Consider the following 20,810-nt stretch of genomic DNA (forward strand, 5'->3'; position numbering starts at 1 on the left):
AATGCCTTCTTTTTCAAATAAAGATAGCAAGAGAATGAAGAAAAATTGATGATAGGAGTAAATTAGAAAGTTGCTTAAAATGGCATGCTCTATCTGAATCATGAAAGAAAAAAAATTGGGTTCAGTGTCCCTTTAATAGTTAAAATGTAATGTTTTTCTTGCAGTGCAGATATGGGTAGAGCATTTTATGTAGTATATCTAGATTCCAGCAAAGCATTTGACTCTGTCCCACACAACAAACTAATTCACAAACGGTATCTCCTTGGTCTAGACTCAAACATTGTGAACTTGGTAGAACGCTGGCTTAAAACGACATAAAACTACAGTTTGTTCTTTCAAGATTCAGATAGAACATACAGATGAAACAAACATTTGTAATAGAGTAGATTTTCCAAGGGGAATCCATTTAAAGGTTTTACAAATACCTTTATTTTGCCATTTGAAATAGCTACTTCTGCCTTTACTTAAAATTTCAATACTGCAGTAATGGTTAAATAGAAAAGTTATGTGCAGCAACAGAAATCTACCATCCACTGGACGTGAGAGAAAGTGAGGCCAATTAATTTGAAAGAGTGTTCCTAAAAAAAGCTTTACAAACAAAAGGCAGCAACATAAATCAACCATCAACTGGGGGAGGAAAAGTGAGCCTAGTCCCTTAAAAAAGTGTGACCCTGCAAAAATGAGATTGATAGGCAGATTGTTGTTATGAACTCCTCCTTGCGTCACTATTGGATTTCTTTAGATCCATCTAGTGCCTCAAATGCAAAGTGATTCAAATTTTGATTGTAGATGTCCTGGAATTTAAAAACTCCAAGCAGTATCCAAGACATTTGTAATTGAAATAAGCAAAGCAATTGTTTTCTACTTTCACAATGTTAAAAAATTCCAAATTTTGGGGTGAATCACAATCCTTTAGAAAAATGTATCTATTTATATTAAAAAATTCCCATAGACTGTAATGGTGTTTTTCTGTTGATAATCAATAGATGCCTGTGAAAGTGCAGTGATTTCTGTAATTAAACATCGGTCTTTATTTTTTCTTAGCTATTTTAATTTAAAGGGTCAGTTTACCCTAAAAAATGTAATTTGCTCCCAATTGTTCATTTTACTTGCTGGAGTGTATTACATTGTTTTCAAATAGCTTATTTACCTTGATAACGTCATTTATTTTAAATAGCTGATTTTGCCTGTGATATCCTTACCTATTTTGAAGATTTATATACACATATATATTTATATAAAATTTATAAAGGCTATAAAAAAGCTGAGTAAACATAGCCAGCAGGTGGGAGGTAGGTGATCTGGTAGCCGAGATAAGTAATACAATGTTAATTTACAATTGTTTTCTCTACGTATTGGGATTTAGTATACAGACAGACATAAGCATTTGTGCATAGAGAAAGTGATAAAAGCTGCAAGCTCAACACATTTTGATGGATTCTGGTGTCAAAGAACAAAACTAGCTATTTCATATACAAAATGCAGCCTAAAGCAGCAATTTCTCATACATTTTATACTCTGGTGCTGGAATAACAAGTCATTTGAAACACATTAAGTGAAAACCAATTCTCTACAGTATACTGCCCCTTTAAGATTTTGAAAGTTACAATAATTTGATATAGCAAATCTAATCTAGGAGTTATTTCAGATAGTACCATTAGTACCAATGTTGACGCATTAATTTAAATTATGGATGGGGAACCTTGACACTCCTGATGTTTCAGAACTACATTATCCATGATGCTTAGGCACTGAAGTGTGGTTGAGCATCATGGGAATTGTAGTTCTGAAACATCTGGAGGGCCAAGGTTCCCCATCCCTGATTTAAATGAACAAAAGCCAAGAAATGAATATAATGTGTTCAGTGGAAACTTTTATCACACTCTCCAAAATGTTAAACCTATTGTTCTTAAATGATAAGGAACATCAGCGGGTATAATTGTATTTAAGCCTCTTATTTCCAATAAGTGAGCACTTAAAGGGATATTCTAGGGCAAATTAGAGCATGTCGTTTTTCCACTATTAAGGCTCCAACTCTGTGTGTTTATTCCCTACAAAGGGATTAAACTCAAAGTTGTTATGCACATGTCTGAAGAACTACACATCAGCAAGCTCTGCTGCCATCTAGTGCTCTTGCAAATCTGTTTTAAAAGTACTTTTACAAAACTGCTGCCATATACGCTCACCGGACACTTTATTAGGTGCACCTTGCTAGTACCGGGTTGGACCCCCTTTTGCCTTCAGAACTGTCTTAATTATTCGTGGCATAGATTCAACAAGGTGTTGGAAACCTTCCTGAGACATTTTGGTCTATATTGACATGATAACATCACGCAGTTTCTGCAGATTTGTCAGCTATACATCCATGATGCAAATCTCCCGTTCCACAGCATCCCAAAGGTGCTCTAGTGGATTGAGATCTGGTGACTGTGGAGGCCATTGGAGTACAGTGAACTCATTGTCATGTTCAAGAAACCAGTTTGAGATGATTTGAGCTTTGTGACACGGTGCATTATCCTGCTTGAAGTAGCCATCAGAAGATGGGAACACTGTAGTCATAAAGGGATGGACATGATCAGCAAACATACTCAGGTAGGCCGTGGCATTTAAATGATGCTCAATTGGTACTAAGGGGCCCAAAGTTTGCCAAGAAAATATCCCCCACACCATTACACCACCACCAGCAGCCTGAACCGTTGATACAAGGCAGGATGGATCCATGTTTTCATGTTGTTTACGCCAAGTTCTCACCCTACCATCTGAATGTCGCAGTTGAAATCGAGACTCATCAGACCAGGCAACATTTTTCCAATTTTCTATTGTCCAATTTTGGTGAGCCTGGGCGAATTGTAGCCTCAGTTTCCTGATCTTAGCTGACAGGAGTGGCACCCAGTGTGGTCTTCTGCTGCTGTAGCCCATTTGCTTCAAGGTTCGACGTGTTGTGCTTTCCGAGATGGTATTCTGCATACCTTGGTTGTAACGACTGGTTATTTGAGTTACTTGCCTTTCTATCATCTCAAACCAGTCTGCCCATTCTCCTCTGACCTCAACAAGGCATTTTCGTCCACACAACTGCCGCTCACTGCATATTTTCTCTTTTCTGACCATTCTCTGCAAAGCCTAGAGATGGGTTTTCTTGAAAATCCTAGTAGATCAGCAGTTTTTGAAATACTCAGACCAGCCCGTCTGGCACCATCAACCGTACCACGTTCAAAGTCACTTAAATCCCCTTTCTTACCTATTCTGATGCTCGGTTTGAACTTCAGCAAATCGTCTTCACCACGTCTAGATGTCTAAATGCATTGAGTTGCTGCCATGTGATTGGCCCATTAGCAATTTGTGTTACCAAGGAATTGAACAGGTGTACCTAATAAAGTGGCCGGTGAGTGTAGAGCTTTACGCATGTTCACTTTCTGAGCTTTTATCTGCTTTTCAACAAAGGACACCAAGAGAATTAAGTAAATTTAATAATAGAAGTGAATTAGAAACCTTTTTTAAAATTGGTATGCTCTATCTGAATCCTGGTTTTCATGTTAATTTAAAGGCATACTAAACCCTTTTTTTTTTTTCTTTGATGATTCAGATAGAGCACCCAATTTTAAGCAACTTTCTAATTTACTCTTATTATCAATTTTTCTTCGTTCTCTTGCTATCCTTATTTGAAAAAGCAGGAATGTAAGCATAGGAGTCGGTCCATTTTTGGTTCAGCACCTGGGTAGCGCTTGCTGATTGGTGGCAACATTAAGCGACCAATCAGCAAGCACTACCCTGGTGCTGAACCATAAATAGGCAATAACAGGAGTGAATTAGAAAGTTGCTTTAAATTGCATGCTCTATCTGAATCATCAAAGAAAAAAATTTGGTTTAGTGTTCCTTTAAGTAAAGAAGTTAGAACAACCTGTGCTATAGCTTCTGTGTAAATATTAATTATTGTACAGTACAGACCCAGAATGTATTTGAGCAGCACTGAGCTGCAGTGACTTAAAATTAATTCCTTTTTTCTATGCACAGAACACACTGCTTAAAGGGACAGTCTACCCCAGAATTTTTATTGTTTTAAAAGATAATCCCTTTATTACCCATTCCCCAGTTTTGCATAACCAACACGGTTATATTAATATACTTTTAACCTCTGTGATTATCTTGTATCTAAGCCTCTGCAAACTGCCCCTTTATTTCAGTTCTTTTGACAGACTTGCAGTTAAGCCAATCAGTGCCTGCTCCCAGATAACTTCACGTGCACGAGCACAGTGTTATCTATATGAAATACATGAACTAACACCCTCTAGTGGTGAAAAACTGTTAAAATGCATTCTGAAAAGAGATGGCCTTCAAGGTCTAAGAAATTAGCATATGAACCGCCTAGGTTAAGCTTTCAACTAAGAATACCAAGAGAACAAAGCAAAATTGGTGATAAAAGTAAATTGGAAAATGGTTTAAAATGACATCATGAATCTGAATCATGAAAGGTTTTTTTGGCCTAGACTGTACCTTTAAAGAAAGGGTTTAACAAATAAATAGCCAAATTAGGAGCCAGCCAGAAAATTGTGAAAACCCTTATTAGGAGCTAGGTATTAGGAGCTAGGTAACATTTTTTGTAAATATATATTTGCACAATGAGTTAAAATATTAGGTCACTGAGGTAGGATTTTAGTTTCTGTTGTTGCTTGGCTACCAGGATTTAACCACTGGTGTTGTATAATCATTATTAAAACATATTAATGACTATTCAGAGAAGCTACAATATTGCTCTTTTCACTGTTCTGCTGATAACAATTGATTCCATCATAATTATTTGTTTAACCCCTTCACTACCAGGACTTTCAGAGAAAAACTTGACCAAAATACCGGAGACTTTTTTGCATTTTTGCTATCATTCCATTTTAACAGAAATAGAGTCTTGTTTTGTTTTTTTATTTACCTGTCAAAACTATATATATATATATATATATATATATATATATATTTTTTTTTTTTTAAGTAGACAACCCAAGGTATTGATTAAGGTCCACTTTGGTATATTTCATGCCACCATTTTACCGTCAAATGCGATCAAATAAAAAAAATCGTTATTTGGGTTTTTCACTAAAATTATTTACATACTGCTTGTGCAATCATGGCACAAATGGTTGTAAAAGGTTATTTTTAGCTTTAAACACCTGACACTTCCACCCCCTGATCCCTCCCAAACCGCTCTCCCCCCCCCCCCCCCGCCCCCACTAGTCACCCCTATCTAAAAGAGAATGTAAACTTGCCCGCATTCGGTAACGTCATAGCATAGATTTTACAAATAATGCAGACTTTCATTCATATTTTTTTTACATTTTGTATATTTCTTCCAAATTCTACCTTTTTATGCTCTAGCGATTAGTGCCGTTCCTCCGCCCACCATACAGGTTACTTGATTGACAGATGACTAATATTCAATCGACTAATCATTCTCCCCCCCATGTCGTTCAGCCTCTTTCATGACACATAAGGGTATACCCCCTTACCCTCCAACCTCCCTGATCCCTCCCGAATAGCTCTCTAACCCTCCCCCTTTAAGTAGTGCTGCTATCTTAGGAACTGTCTGCCACTACCTATAAAATGTTCATGTATATATTTTTATTTTATGTTTTTTTTAATTTTCTGTAGGGTAGTGGTCCCCCCACATCATTATATAGGGTCCCCCCACACCCCATTTTCTGTAGCGTAGTGTCCCTTCCATCCCTGTCCCTTTATTTTTAATTTTCTGTGTGTAGGATCCTCCCTCTCCCTCCTAAGCTGCTGGGCAGCCCACCCACCTCCCAGATTCTCTCCCGCACCTCCCACCGGCACCAGTAGAGGATCGTTACAGACATGGTGACACACACAGTTTCACTGTCTGTAACGATCTGGCATCTGCCCTCATATGTAACTGAAGCACCGATCACGTTCTGTTTCCATATGCGAGCAGATGCCTGAAGCTCAGGAACTCCATCTCTCAACTGTAACTTAAAGGGACAGTCAATTCCAAAATTGTTATTGTTTAAAAAGATAGATAAACCCTTTATTACCCATTACCTAGTTTTGCACAGCCAACATGGTTATATTAATATAATTTTTACCTCTGTAATTACCTTGTACCTAAGGCTCTTCTGACAGCCCCCTGATCACATGACTTTTTATTTATTATCTATTGACTTGCGTTTTAGCCAACTAGTGCTGTGTTGTGCACAACTTCACAGGCGTGAGCACAATGTTATCTATATGGCCCACATGAACTAGCAGGCTCCTGTTTTGAAAAGAAAATACAAAAAGCATGTGATAAGAGGCTGTCTGTAGTGGCTTAGAAACTGGCAGTCATTTAGAGGTTTAAATGATATAAAGTATATTAATATAACAATGTTAGTTGTGCAAAGCTGGGGAATGGGTAGTAAAGGCGTTATCTATTTTCTTAAACAATAACAATTTTTTTTTAAATTGTATTTTTTTATTGAAGTAAAGCATAATAACATAGTTACAGTACATATGTCCAGAAACCGCACAATAAGGTGCCATCAATATAGTTACAAATACCATGCCAAACCCAGATCTATACTAAGTACCTTCGAAAAAAAAGCTGGAGCAGAGCACAGTAACAAAACAGGAGTTCTAGCAAGGAGAGTATAGGTACTGACAGAGAGTATAGAGGTATATCTGGGGCGTGAATTATAAGATATATGATATCAATGGTTGAGCTTAACGCATGGCAGGGACAATTAACTGGAGCATATATTGCAGAGACCTCTTTTTATAACCTGTAACTTGATGGTAACAAGAATGTTCCCCTACTTACTGTATAAACCAAAGAGCAATTTATCTATTCAGAGTGGATTGTGGTAAGGTAAGGGGTTAAAATCTAGGTTTTATTTGGGGGGGGGGGAAGACGGCGGGCAAGAGCCGCTCTGGTTAAAAGAAAAAGGGGAGAAGGGGGGAACGTGTCCAAGTGCTTGGGGGATATAGAGTTGTCACTTTGATATGATTAGGTAGGATCTCTGTTGGACTAGTTATAAATTTAATCGGGTGGGCTGAGGGACAGCAAGAGCATAAATTCCTCTTAAAGTATCTAAGGTCACTCTTAAGTTTTACGTTTTACAAAACTTATGAACTAAATGAGGGCGGCTCAGGAAATGAAAAGGTCAATATGTGAACCAAGAAAGAATTGGCTGGAGATTAGTTGCTAGGATATTGAAGTAGACCATATAGTAGACTGAGTATAATATTTCCCATAAGCATCTCAGATATAGGATGATTAGTTGCCCTACAGTGGTTAGATTGGGCTGATGCTGTGGGGTCGTAGTAAGGAGCTACAATAGGAAAGATAATCTAAAGTACATATAGGGGACTAGACTTTGAACAGAGAATAAATGGGATAACAGCACTTCTAGATCCATTGAATTACAAATATTGGGTCAATGTCCTAAAATTATGTTAGGTAAGCTTTATGAATGCGTGACATTGACCTAAAGGTAGGTTTCTATAATTGGTGTTGTGAAGAACTCTGCAGTGTGAGATAGTTAGGAGGGCAAGTGAAGGGCGTCATAATACAAACCCGAACCCTGTAATGTCTCAAAGAGCCCCATAACTATATATAGTAAAGGTGAACAACATTTAGTCATATGCCAGGCTCGTGTCTCCATGACTCTATGATACTCTTTGTTGTTAGCTTTATAACATATTGGGGCACGGGGACAGTTGTGACTGAGATACAACAAAGAAGCAACTATGCAAAGAATTCTATGGTACGTCAGGGATTATAGGATAAAGCTCCCATATGTACAAGATATAAACTTAGATTATTTGTACGAGTCATTAACAACTTAGGGTAATATTTGATTCTGGAACTAGTTACATGCTTGTACTGTAAGTGTATGTAATACATATATAATAAAGAAAGAAAAGAAGGAAAAAGAAAAAGTTATTAAAGCTGGGATTACCGATAATATTCAGGTATGGACTGGAGACTTCTCTGGTATCCACTAAGGCATGGTAAACAGATGGACTAATGGGCTCAAGAATAAGCAATGATAGGAGATCTAATACTACAAAGGAGCATATTCTGAAATGCTATATATGTTATGTAAACATTTCATGACAATAAAAGAGAGATATAATGCAATAGAAACCTATGGGGATCATCAGTGCCTCAATCTATTCTAGTTAAATATGATGTTACTTCCCAGTGCTAGAGATAAGAATCATGACTAGTCCTACAGTTTAAACATACAGTGATCAAAAGGAGCAGTCACTCGGCGGCATAGAGTAGTGTAGAGGTTAGTGTGTGTTGCTATATGTTACCCCATGTATGAAATTATTCTTCTAGCATTTCTTAGGGGAGTGTTGTTAAGGCTAATGAGTCTAGACAAATTTACATAAAAATATAGGGCCCCATATCAGTATGATACCAGGTATAATAAGGGAGCTTACAAATTTTTTTTAAAGGGAAATAAAAATAACATTTCTAGTGCTGTTAAGAGAGCAAACTCTAGAGTTAACTATGTAAGTTCAATTTGACCAACTATATAGATATGCATAAGATATTTAAAACGTTGAAATCCCCATATGCTAGTCACCTAGGAAGCATTGAATTTGTAATAATTGAATAATAAAATAATTGGGGGATACTACAATAGAGTTCAGCCTGGGGTTAAATAATATGAATTTCAAACGATTTGAGGCTGTGCATTTTGAAGATAGAAGTCAAATGTAACATCAAACTGAGACCTATGCAGTTATAACAGAATAATACAACAAGGAAGCAAACTGTCCACTAGTTCAGGGAAACCACAACACATGGGCATAAAACCAAAGCTAGTGTCCAGTATATCGAGCAGAAAACGGCCCCTGATTGTGGATATGGGTAATCTACCCTCTGTTACCCCACTCCGATTTTCAGAGGCATCATGTAAACTTGAGAGGGGACCAGACTGTCCTGAGAGGCATGGCCGTTGCTGGAGTCCTGCATCGTGTCTGAATATGTAGGCGGCATTAATGTGAGTATGTCTACCCGCTTGGTCACAGTTTGCAGTGGCGTGAAGGCGTGCAGCCCTCCTCGGTCAGGAGACAGGAGCAAGGAGTGTACCTCCGGAACTGTAGAAGATAGTTTGATGCCGGGTGGTTGCTGAGGCATCGCGGTCTCTGGGAGTCCGATCTGTGATGCGGTGCAATTCACGGCCGTTACCGTAGCTTTGCCACTCCTTATCAGGGGATCAGAGGAAGGTGGGTCATTTCGGAGTTGCGGTGTCACTCTAGGACCTTCTCTGTGGCTATCAGGTAAGGGGGGTCGGAGAGGTGATGTTTGTAGACACTCTCGAGATTGCTTTTGCGGAATGGCTCCCGACTCCTTGGCATCAAAAGTAAAGTTATACACCCCTCTCATTGCTGCTTTTAGCGTATTAGATAAGCTTATAAAACACCCATCTAGTCTCCTATCAAAGTCCTGCAGGAAAGCGGATAAGTCCATATGAGCCTCCTCCATGGTTAATGTAGCTTTGTGCCAAATGCAGGGTTACCGGAGAGTGATTGACTTAGTCGATATGCCAGAAAAGGTAGTCGAGGATCCAGCGTCCCCAGGCCTCAGCCGTCCAGAGCAAGGTACAAACTGAACCAATATCGTAGGGCTTAGTATCTACGTGATCAGTAAGTGTTCATATAGTGGATTAAGCGATATTTGACCACTTATGCCTTTTGGTTTCAGTGACATTCGGGAAATTAGAAGATTTGGGCTGGAGATCAACCATTTTGCGTCCTTTCTCGGCACTTCTCGGACACGCCCCCCTAAACAATAACAATTTTGATGTTGACTGTCCCTTTAACAGCCGAGACTGTTGGAGTGTCCTGAAGCTCCGACGTGTATATATATGTTCTGCGGTACAATAGGCAAAGTACAGCACAACTTATATATATATGGGTGAATTGGTTAATGTGTTCTGATACAGCAAACAAATATACACATCCAATTACTGGCTCATCATACATTATACACTGACTGATACATGGTTGGGAACTCTGTGTGTTATGAACACTGAAATGCAGAAGAGATATGTTGTCTCCTAGCTAAATGCTTCATTATAACACGGGACTTGAACTGTGCATAGAAGCCCATCACTGGCTAAACCTGCCAAGGCTGCTGTTTCCCTTTAGTGCATGCGCGGCAGCAGACAGAGGCATCTGCAGTATATCAGAACCAGTAGAGGTGTGGTCTTCTGCTGCTGTAGCCCATTTGCTTCAAGGTTCAATGTGTTGTGCGTTCAGAGATGGTATTCTGCATACCTTGGTTGTAACAACTGGTTATTTTAGTTACTGTGTTACTGTTGCCTTTCTATCATCTCGAACCAGTCTGCCCATTCTCCTCTGACCTCAACAAGGCATTTTTGTCCACACAACTGCCGCTCACTGCATATTTTCTCTTTTCTGACCATTCTCTGCAAAGCCTAGAGATGGGTTTTCTTGAAAATCCTAGTAGATCAGCAGTTTTTGAAATACTCAGACCAGCCCGCCTGGCACCATCAACCGTACCACGTTCAAAGTCACTTAAATCCCCTTTCTTACCTATTCTGATGCTCGGTTTGAACTTCAGCAAATAGTCTTCACCACGTTTAGATGCCTAAATGCATTGAGTTGCTGCCATGTGATTGGCCCATTAGCAAATTGTGTTACCAAGCAATTTAACAGGTTTACCTAATAAAGTGGCCGGTGAGTGTAGAGCTTTACACATGTTCACTTTCTGAGCTTTTATCTGATTTTCAACAAAGGACACCAAGAGAATTAAGTAAATTTAATAATAGAAGTGAATTAGAAACCTTTTTTAAAATTGGTATGCTCTATCTGAATCCTGGTTTTCATGTTAATTTAAAGGCATACTAAACCCATTTTTTTTTTCTTTGATGGTTCAGATAGAGCATCCAATTTAAACAACTTTCTAATTTACTCTTATTATCAATTTTTCTTTGTTCTCTTGTTATCCTTATTTGAAAAAGCAGGAATGTAAGCATAGGAGTCAGTCCATTTTTGGATCAGCACCTGGGTAGCGCTTGCTGATTGGTGGCAACATTAAGCCACCAATCAGCAAGCACTACCCTGGTGCTGAACCATAAATGGGCCAGCTCTTAACCTTACATTACTACTTTTTCAAATAAAGATAGCAAGAGAACCAAGAAAATTGATAACAGGAGTAAATTAGAAAGTTGCTTAAAATTGCATGCTCTATCTGAATCATCAAAGAAAAAAATTTGGTTTAGTATCCCTTTAAGTAAAGAAGTTACAACAACCTGTGCTATAGCGTCTGTGTAAATATTAATTATTGTACAGTACAGACCCAGAATGCATTTAAGTAGCACTGAGCTGCAGTGACTTAAAATTAATTCATTTTTTCTATGCACAGAACACACTGCTTAAAGAAAGGGTTTAACATATAAATAAATAGCCAAATTAGGAGCCAGCCAGAAAATTGATGAAAACCCTTATTAGGAGCCAGCTATTAGGAGCCAAGTAACATTTTTTGTAAATATATATTTGCACAATGAGTTAAAATATTAGATCACTGAGGTAGGATTTTAGTTCCTGTTGTTGCTTGGCTACCAGGATTTAAGAGGACCACTGGTGTTGTAAATTCATTATTAAAACATATTAATGACTATTCAGAGAAGCTACAATATTGCTCTTTTCACCGTTCTGCTGATAACAATTGATTCAATCATAATTAAAACATTTTGTTTAACCCCTTCACTACCAGGACTTTCAGAGAAAAACTTGACCAAAATACCGGAGAATTTTTTGCATTTTTGCTATCATTCCATTTTAACAGAAATAAGAGTCTTGTTTTGTTTTTTTATTTAACTGTCAAAACTATATATATATATATATTTTTAAGTAGACAACCCAAGGTATTGATTTAGGTCCATTTTGGTATATTTCATGCCACCATTTTACCGTCAAATGCGATCAAATAAAAAAAATCGTTATTTGGGTTTTTCACTAAAATTATTTACATACTGCTTGTGCAATCATGGCACAAATGGTTGTAAAAGGTTATTTTTAGCTTTAAACACCTGACACTTCCACCCCCTGATCCCTCCCAAACAGCTCTCCCCCCCCCCCCCCCCCCCCACTGGTCACCCCTATCTTAAAGTGAATGTAAACTTGCCCGCATTCGGTAACGTCATAGCATAGATTTTACAAATAATGCAGACATTCATTCATATTTTTTTTACATTTTGTATATTTCTTCCAAATTCTACCTTTTTATGCTCTAATGATTAGTGCCGTTCCTCCACCCGCCATACTGGTTACTTGATTGACAGATGACTAATATTCAATCGACTAATCATTCCCCCCCCATGTCGTTCAGCCCCTTTCATGACACATAAGGGGATACCCCCTTACCCTCCAACCTCCCTGATCCCTCCCGAATAGCTCTCTAACCCTCCCCTTTAAGTAGTGCTGCCATCTTAGGAACTGTCTGCCACTACCTATAAAATGTTCATGTATATATTTTTATTTTATGTTTTTTTTAATTTTCTGTAGGGTAGTGGTCCCCCCACATCATTATATAGGGTCCCCCCACACCCCATTTTCTGTAGCGTAGTGTCCCTTCCATCCCTCTCCCTTTATTTTTAATTTTCTGTGTGTAGGATTCTCCCTCTCCCTCCTAAGCTGCTGGGCAGCCCACCCACCTCCCAGATTCTCTCCCGCACCTCCCACCGGCACCAGTAGAGGATCGTTACAGACATGGTGACACACACAGTTTCACTGTCTGTAACGATCTGGCATCTGCCCTCATATGTAACCGAAGCACCGATCGCGCTCTGTTTCCATATGCGGGCAGATACCTGAAGCTCAGGAACTCCATCTCTTAACTGTAACTTAAAGGGACAGTCAATTCCAAAATTGTTATTGTTTAAAAAGATAGATAAACCCTTTATTACCCATTCCCTTGTTTTGGACAGCCAACATGGTTATATTAATATAATTTTTACCTCTGTAATTACCTTGTACCTAAGGCTCTTCTGACAGCCCCCTGATCACATGACTTTTTATTTATTATCTATTGACTTGCGTTTTAGCCAACTAGTGCTGTGTTGTGCACAACTTCACAGGCGTGAGCACAATGTTATCTATATGGCCCACATGAACTAGCAGTCTCCTGTTTTGAAAAGAAAATACAAAAAGCATGTGATAAGAGGCTGTCTGTAGTGGCTTAGAAACTGGCAGTCATTTAGAGGTTTAAATGATATAAAGTATATTAATATAACAATGTTAGTTGTGCAAAGCTGGGGAATGGGTAGTAAAGGCGTTATCTATCTTTTTAAACAATAACAATTTTGATGTTGACTGTCCCTTTAACAGCCGAGACTGCTGGAGTGTCCTGAAGCTCCGACGTGTATATATATGTTCTGCGGTACAATAGGCAAAGTACAGCACAACTTATATATATATGGGTGAATTGGTTAATGTGTTCTGATACAGCAAACAAATATACACATCCAATTACTGGCTCATCATACATTATACACTGACTGATACATGGTTGGGAACTCTGTGTGTTATGAACACTGAAATGCAGAAGAGATATGTTGTCTCCTAGCTAAATGCTTCATTATAACACGGGACTTGAACTGTGCATAGAAGCCCATCACTGGCTAAACCTGCCAAGGCTGCTGTTTCCCTTTGTTGCATGCGCGGCAGCAGACAGAGGCATCTGCAGTATATCAGAACCAGTAGAGGTGAAATCCCTTTTCCTGTATGTGTAGCCTTTAACAAACAAACCTCCGAGTGATTAGCGTGTTTCCCGAAATCACACAACTTTCAGCTGTGTAACTGGTCTCTTGTGTATTGTGGTTTCTCAGAAGCTGTATTTCCCTACCCAAGCACAAACCCATGGGATGTGGCCATACAAATCACCTCTACTAATTCAGCCTTTTATTTATGCTATCCTTATTATATTGTTTTACCAGAAGTATAGTCAGCTCATTCACTTGCTGGGTACTGATTTAAAGGGAAAGTCAAGACCTTGTAATTAAAGGAACATAATACTTATATGCTAAATCGCTTGAAAGTGATGCAATATAACTGTAAAAAGCTGACAAGAAAATATCACATGGACATCTCTATGTAAAATAGGAAGATACTTTACCTCAAACTTTCTTCAGCTTACTATAGTAAGTGCTTAGTGAACAGTTATCCTTCAGCTACTGTCCAGCTGCAGGTTGGGAAAAAAACAATAGCCAATCAGCTTCATCAGTGCTTATATCATACTTTGCTTTCCTGTTATCTCATGAGATTTCACAAAAATGACACAATATTTCATAGTAAACTTCCTTAAACTGAGTAGGGATATAACATGACTGTGCCTGCATATGCCAGATGCACACTTCCTTGCAAGTCCCAGGACTAGCATCCTTATTGGCTGCTTGAAGTCCCTTTACAATAGGAAGTGGCTACTGAGTTTTGAGGTAAAATATCTTCCTTTTTTAGAAAGAGATGTTAAGGTGATATTTTCTATGCTTTCACTTTCAAGTGCTTCAACATTTGGGTATCATGTCCCTTTAAATGCATTTTTGTTGTCTTGCTATAGAACAACATATCAGCCAAGTCTAAATATTATTAAACTAAATTAACATCTTGTTTGCTGCAACAGTTTTTCAATACCCAAACTGCACCCACCACTTCCTTATTTGGAGAGCTTGCGTCTGCAGAAAACAAGGCTAACCGTGGTCATTATGTCAGTATAAAAAGGGAAAGGTATATACTGTATATGCAGGGTGTATTTCCTGCTCTGAGAATTAGAAAATCCATTTTTTAAGAACTATGGCCTAGATTTAGAGTTTGGTGTTAGCCGTCAAAAGCAGCGTTAAGGGGTCCTAACGCTGCTTTTTACCGCCCGCTGGTATTTAGAGTCAGGAAGGAAAGGGTCTACTGCTCACTTTCATTCCGCGACTCGAGGCTACTGCAGATCCCCTTACGTCAATTGCGTATTTTATCTTTTTTAATGGGATTTGCCTAACGCCGGTATTACGAGTCTTGGAAGAAGTGAGCGGTAGAGCCTCTACCAAAAAAAAAAGTCAGTAGTTAAGAGCTTTATGGGCTAACGCCGGAACATAAAGCTCTTAACTACTGTGCTATAAAGTACACTAACACCCATAAACTACCTAAGAACCCCTAAACCCGAGGCCCCCCCACATGATGTTAGGCGATGTTAGGGAGGGCAGATTAGGGGTTAATAAAAATTATTATAGTGTTATCGAGGCGGGAGTACATCGGTTTAGGGGTTAATACATTTATTATAATGGCGGTGAGGTCCGGTCGGCAGATGAGGGGTTAATAATTGTAGGTAGGTGGCGGCGACGTTGGGGGGGGGGCAGACTAGGGGGTAATAAATCTAATATAGGTGTCGGCGATGTTAGGGGCAGTAGATTAGGGGTTCATAGGTATAATGTAGGTTGCGGCGGTGTCCGGAGCGGCAGATTAAGAGTTAATAATATAATGCAGGTGTTAGCGATAGCGGGGGCGGCAGATTAGGGGTTAATAAGTGTAAGGTTAGGGGTGTTTAGACTCGGGGTTCATGTTAGGGTGTTAGGTGTAGACTTAGAAAGTGTTTCCCCATTGGAAACAATGGGGCTGCGTTAGGAGCTGAACGCTGCTTTTTTGCAGGTGTTAAGTTTTTTTTCAGCCAGCTCAGCCCCATTGTTTCCTATGGGGATATCGTGCATGAGCACGTTTTTCCAGCTTATTGCTACCGTAGGCAACGCTGGTATTGAGAGTAGAAGTGGAGCTAAATTATGCTCAACGCTCCCTTTTCTGAGGCTAACGCAGCCATTCAGACAACTCGTAATACCAGCGTTGTCTTAAGGGTGCGCTGGGAAAAAAAGCAGCGTTAGCACCGCTGGTCTTTACCGACAAAACTCTAAATCTAGGCGTAAGTAAATAATAAAATTATTTTGTTATGCATAACTAAACAATCTATTATAAATATCTCAAGGTGTTTAATGTCCCTTTAAATAGCAGTGCAAGAAGAGCCAGCTATAGTACAATTAGCAACACAAGGACATACAGAAAACAGGGCTTACAAACAATGCTATTAACCTGTGTTTGTAGCACAGTCATTAAAACAAAGAATAAAACAATTCTTCCTGTTCATTTCAGGTTGTACCCCCCACCCCCATTTCTATTTCAAAACTCCATCCTATACTTTTCCCCTCCCCACAACATAACGGAAGGCGGCGTGAGAAAATCAGTAGAACAAGTGGAAAAAACAGTTGTTGGCTCAGAGAGGAAGAGAAGGAAACATTTCTCATATCCTTCTACAGGATCATTAAAGGTACAAGGACTTGTAGGAGCCAGTAATGATAGAGCAGAGGTGGAATTGGTATCTAACAGAAATGTGCATCACCAGTGCCACCCAATCTTCCATTTCCTTTCTACTATAAAAACATCATAAATAACTTCTACTCATCTTCTTTTTCCTTACACAGATCTCTAGCTATCTGATTACCTTTAAAGGGATATTAAAGCCATTTTTGGAACATCTGTAAGAAGGCATTGTAACATGTTTGCTATTTTTTTTTTGGTAGGGGGGTTAAACGCAGTATATATGTGTATATATATATATATATTTATATATAAAAATATATAAAATACACACACACAATATATATTTATTGCAAGGTGGGGTTTTCCTATATTTATTTTCTAACTTTGAAGTTATATAGCCACAACAGTTAAAACCAGACATATTTCATTACCAAATCAGCGTGGTCATATAACATATACATAACAAAAACGTATGGACATAATAAAGAAAAAGATCAAATGGCTTCAAGTTATGAAGCTATGGAGTCAGCTGCAGTGTGGGCTGGCTCATACAAACCTGTAAAATGTTTGTTAAGATGCAGTGGTCTTAAAGTGATGGTAAATCCAAGTGTTGAAACGCTAGGATTTACCAGTGCAACAAATAAAGAGGACTTTCAGTCTACTTCCTGCTGAAAGTTCCTTTATTTGCCTGCAGCGTATGTCAGCGCCTCAGGCCTCCCACGGCAGAATGCTATTTTTTTAATGAGGTGAAATTACCACCTCTTAGCCAATAGCCGTGCGGGCCCGTTGGCATTATGCTGTATGGCTAGCACACTATTGGCTAACATCACCTCATTGAGCGGCCTCAGGCGCTCAGCGCGGCATAAGCTGCAGGCAAAAAAAGGAACTTTCAGCGTGAAGTATTTTATACTTCATGACTGAAAGTCCCCTTTATTTGTAGCACTGGTGAATCCTAGCATTTGAAAAACATTAGGATTTACCATCACTTTAAGACCTCTGCTTCCTAATCTTTCTGCCACCTCAGAAGTGTCAGAGTTAAATCACCACCATTATTCATTCGGGGTGGCTGAGAAGACTTGCTTTGGTATGACTGGTCACAAAAGAACACGGATGCTGCATATGCACATGCACCAGATAAGCCTACTCACCATGAATACACAGGCTACCTTTCTGGGGACATAGTTCGAACACCAGTTGATAACAAGGGCCCTATATGGTACACATCAGATGTGTTTCACATATAAATGTGTTCTCAATTATGCATTTTCCAAAAGTGATTGATATGCTGAAAAATACAAAGGATGCTTTGTACCTCACAGTAAAAAAAAATAATACTAAAATTGAAATTTAAAGGGATAGTCTTGTCAAAATTAAACTTTCATGATTCAGATAGCGCAGACAATTTTAAGCAACTATCTAATTTACTCCTATTATCAATTTTCCTTCATTCTCTTGGTATCTTTATTTGAAAAGGCAAGAATGTAAGCATAGGAGCCGGACCATTTTTGGTTCAGCACCTGGGTATCACTTTCTGATTGGTGTCTAAATGTAGCCACCAATCAGTAAGCACTACCCAGGTGCTAAACCAAAAACGGGCCGGCTCCTAAGTTTACATTCAAATATAGATACCAAGAGAACAAAGAAAAATTGATAATATGAATAAATTAGAAAGTTGCTTACAATTGCATGCTCTATCTGAATCATAAAAGTTTAATTTTGACAAGACTATTCCTTTAAATATAACGAGTGCATAAAGACTGAAAGAACGCTTCTAAAACTCTATCCATACTGCTTAGGACCTTTAAAGGTTTGAATTTACGAATAGTTCGTATTTTGGAGAGGAGATGGAACCAAGTGTAAACAACAATATTTGATGTCATTTAGGCGATATTTACATGTCCTTATACATGCAAAGGCGGTTTCATATCATTTTTAATACTTTTGTATACATTGTACCCTGAGAAAGATAGAAGTAGTTGATTTTTCTATATGATCAAATTTGGCGACCAAATAGTGGCATTGAATATACCAAAATGGGCCGTGATCAATACAGCTGTCTACTTTAGAAATATATATAGTTTTGTGGTTCATTTTGAGAATTTGGGTAGTTCTGCTAAACCAAATAAGAATTAGCCCATTGCATCATTTTAGACATAGCTGTATAAAAACACCTTAAAATGATCAAAAAAAAATATATATATAAGTGTGATCTTAGCTGAATCACGGGATGCCAATGAACAAATGTAATGATTTTTTTTCACAGCTAGAAAGCTACAAGTTTTTGTGGAATGTGATAATTTCCCTTTTAATATATCTCTTCTTTACTTTTTTGGGTAATCTTACAATAATTTCTGATATATATATATATATATATATAAAATTATATATAGGTGTACCTCAGGGTGTACCTCAGAGATATTGCGGGTTCGGTTCCAGACAACCGCAATAAAGCGAATATAGCAATAAAGTGAGTCACACTAATGTTTTTGTTTCCCAGTACATATAAAAGTTATATTTACACTATACTGTAGTCTATTAAGTATGCAATAGCATTATGTCTAAAGAAAACAATGTTCATACCTTAGTTAAAAAATACTTTATTGCTAACAATTGCTAATCATCATCTGAGCCTTCAGTGAGTCATCTTTTTGCTGGTGGTGTGTGTAACTATATATGTGTATATATGTGTATTCACTGGTGTAGTTATGTGTTTATATGTGTATATATGTGTATTCACTGGTGTAGTTATGTGTTTATATGTGTATATATGTGTATTCACTGGTGTAGTTATGTGTTTATATGTGTATATATGTGTATTCACTGGTGTAGTTATGTGTTTATATGTGTATATATGTGTATTCACTGGTGTAGTTATGTGTTTATATGTGTATATATGTGTATTCACTGGTGTAGTTATGTGTTTATATGTGTATATATGTGTATTCACTGGTGTAGTTATGTGTTTATATGTGTATATATGTGTATTCACTGGTGTAGTTATGTGTTTATATGTGTATATATGTGTATTCACTGGTGAAGTTATGTGTTTATATGTGTATATATGTGTATTCACTGGTGTAGTTATGTGTTTATATGTGTATATATGTGTATTCACTGGTGTAGTTATGTGTTTATATGTGTATATATGTGTATTCACTGGTGTAGTTATGTGTTTATATGTGTATATATGTGTATTCACTGGTGTAGTTATGTGTTTATATGTGTATATATGTGTATTCACTGGTGTAGTTATGTGTTTATATGTGTATATATGTGTATTCACTGGTGTAGTTATGTGTTTATATGTGTATATATGTGTATTCACTGGTGTAGTTATGTGTTTATATGTGTATATATGTGTATTCACTGGTGAAGTTATGTGTTTATATGTGTATATATGTGTATTCACTGGTGTAGTTATGTGTTTATATGTGTATATATGTGTATTCACTGGTGTAGTTATGTGTTTATATGTGTATATATGTGTATTCACTGGTGTAGTTATGTGTTTATATGTGTATATATGTGTATTCACTGGTGTAGTTATGTGTTTATATGTGTATATATGTGTATTCACTGGTGTAGTTATGTGTTTATATGTGTATATATGTGTATTCACTGGTGTAGTTATGTGTTTATATGTGTATATATGTGTATTCACTGGTGAAGTTATGTGTTTATATGTGTATATATGTGTATTCACTGGTGTAGTTATGTGTTTATATGTGTATATATGTTGTAAAAATCCCTAAGTAAGTGCTGTTGAGCGCTAAGTGCGCTCAAGGTAAATCAACAGCGCTCCTGTTTGCGCTGGTATTTATTACAAGTTGAAAATAAAAATTTAGCGTAAGACCTAGAAGTGCTAACATCTGGAGGTTTTATAGAGCGTCCACGCTAACTCATTTTCCCCATAGACTCCTATGGGGCACTCTAAAAAATCTTTTCCTTTTTTCGCTCGAGTACTAACCCAAAGGTGCCCTAGGCCAACTGTGCTAAAGCCGAAGGTGCATTAGGAAGACATCAAATACCTATGTTCTTCACTTTGAAATAAAGGTTATTTTTATTTTTTAAATATATTTCTATATATCTGTATATTTTTTGTACTATACATTTATATATATATATATATATATCATTATATCTATATGAATATTTATAGATATGTATATATTGTGTTTATATATATATATATATATATATATATATATATATATATATATATATATATATATATATATATATATATATATAAAAAAAATATGTATTTAAAAATAAACAGTTTTTTTTTTTTTTATAAGTTAAAAACATATGGCTAGATTACGAGTTTTGCTGTAAGAGCTGCTCGGTACTAACTTGCAAGTTATTTGCACCGCTCACCTCCCTACAGCGCTGCTATTACAGGTTTACAAAAACCTGGCGTTAGCAGGCAAGAAGTGAGCGTTGAGCAAAATTGAGCTCCATACCGCACTCCAATACCAGTGCCGCGGTGAGCTGGT

At 37.6% G+C, this 20,810-nt stretch overlaps 1 protein-coding gene across 4 annotated transcripts in view; it reads right to left on the reverse strand.

Moving 5' to 3' along the window:
- The window catches only part of AATK (apoptosis associated tyrosine kinase), a 234,073-nt gene that overhangs the window by 199,923 nt on the left and 13,340 nt on the right, over window positions 1-20,810 (reverse strand). The gene's annotated exons all lie outside the window — the stretch shown is intronic.

Source organism: Bombina bombina, chromosome 1 (assembly GCF_027579735.1).
Source record: "Bombina bombina isolate aBomBom1 chromosome 1, aBomBom1.pri, whole genome shotgun sequence".
NCBI classification, from domain to species: domain Eukaryota; kingdom Metazoa; phylum Chordata; class Amphibia; order Anura; family Bombinatoridae; genus Bombina; species Bombina bombina.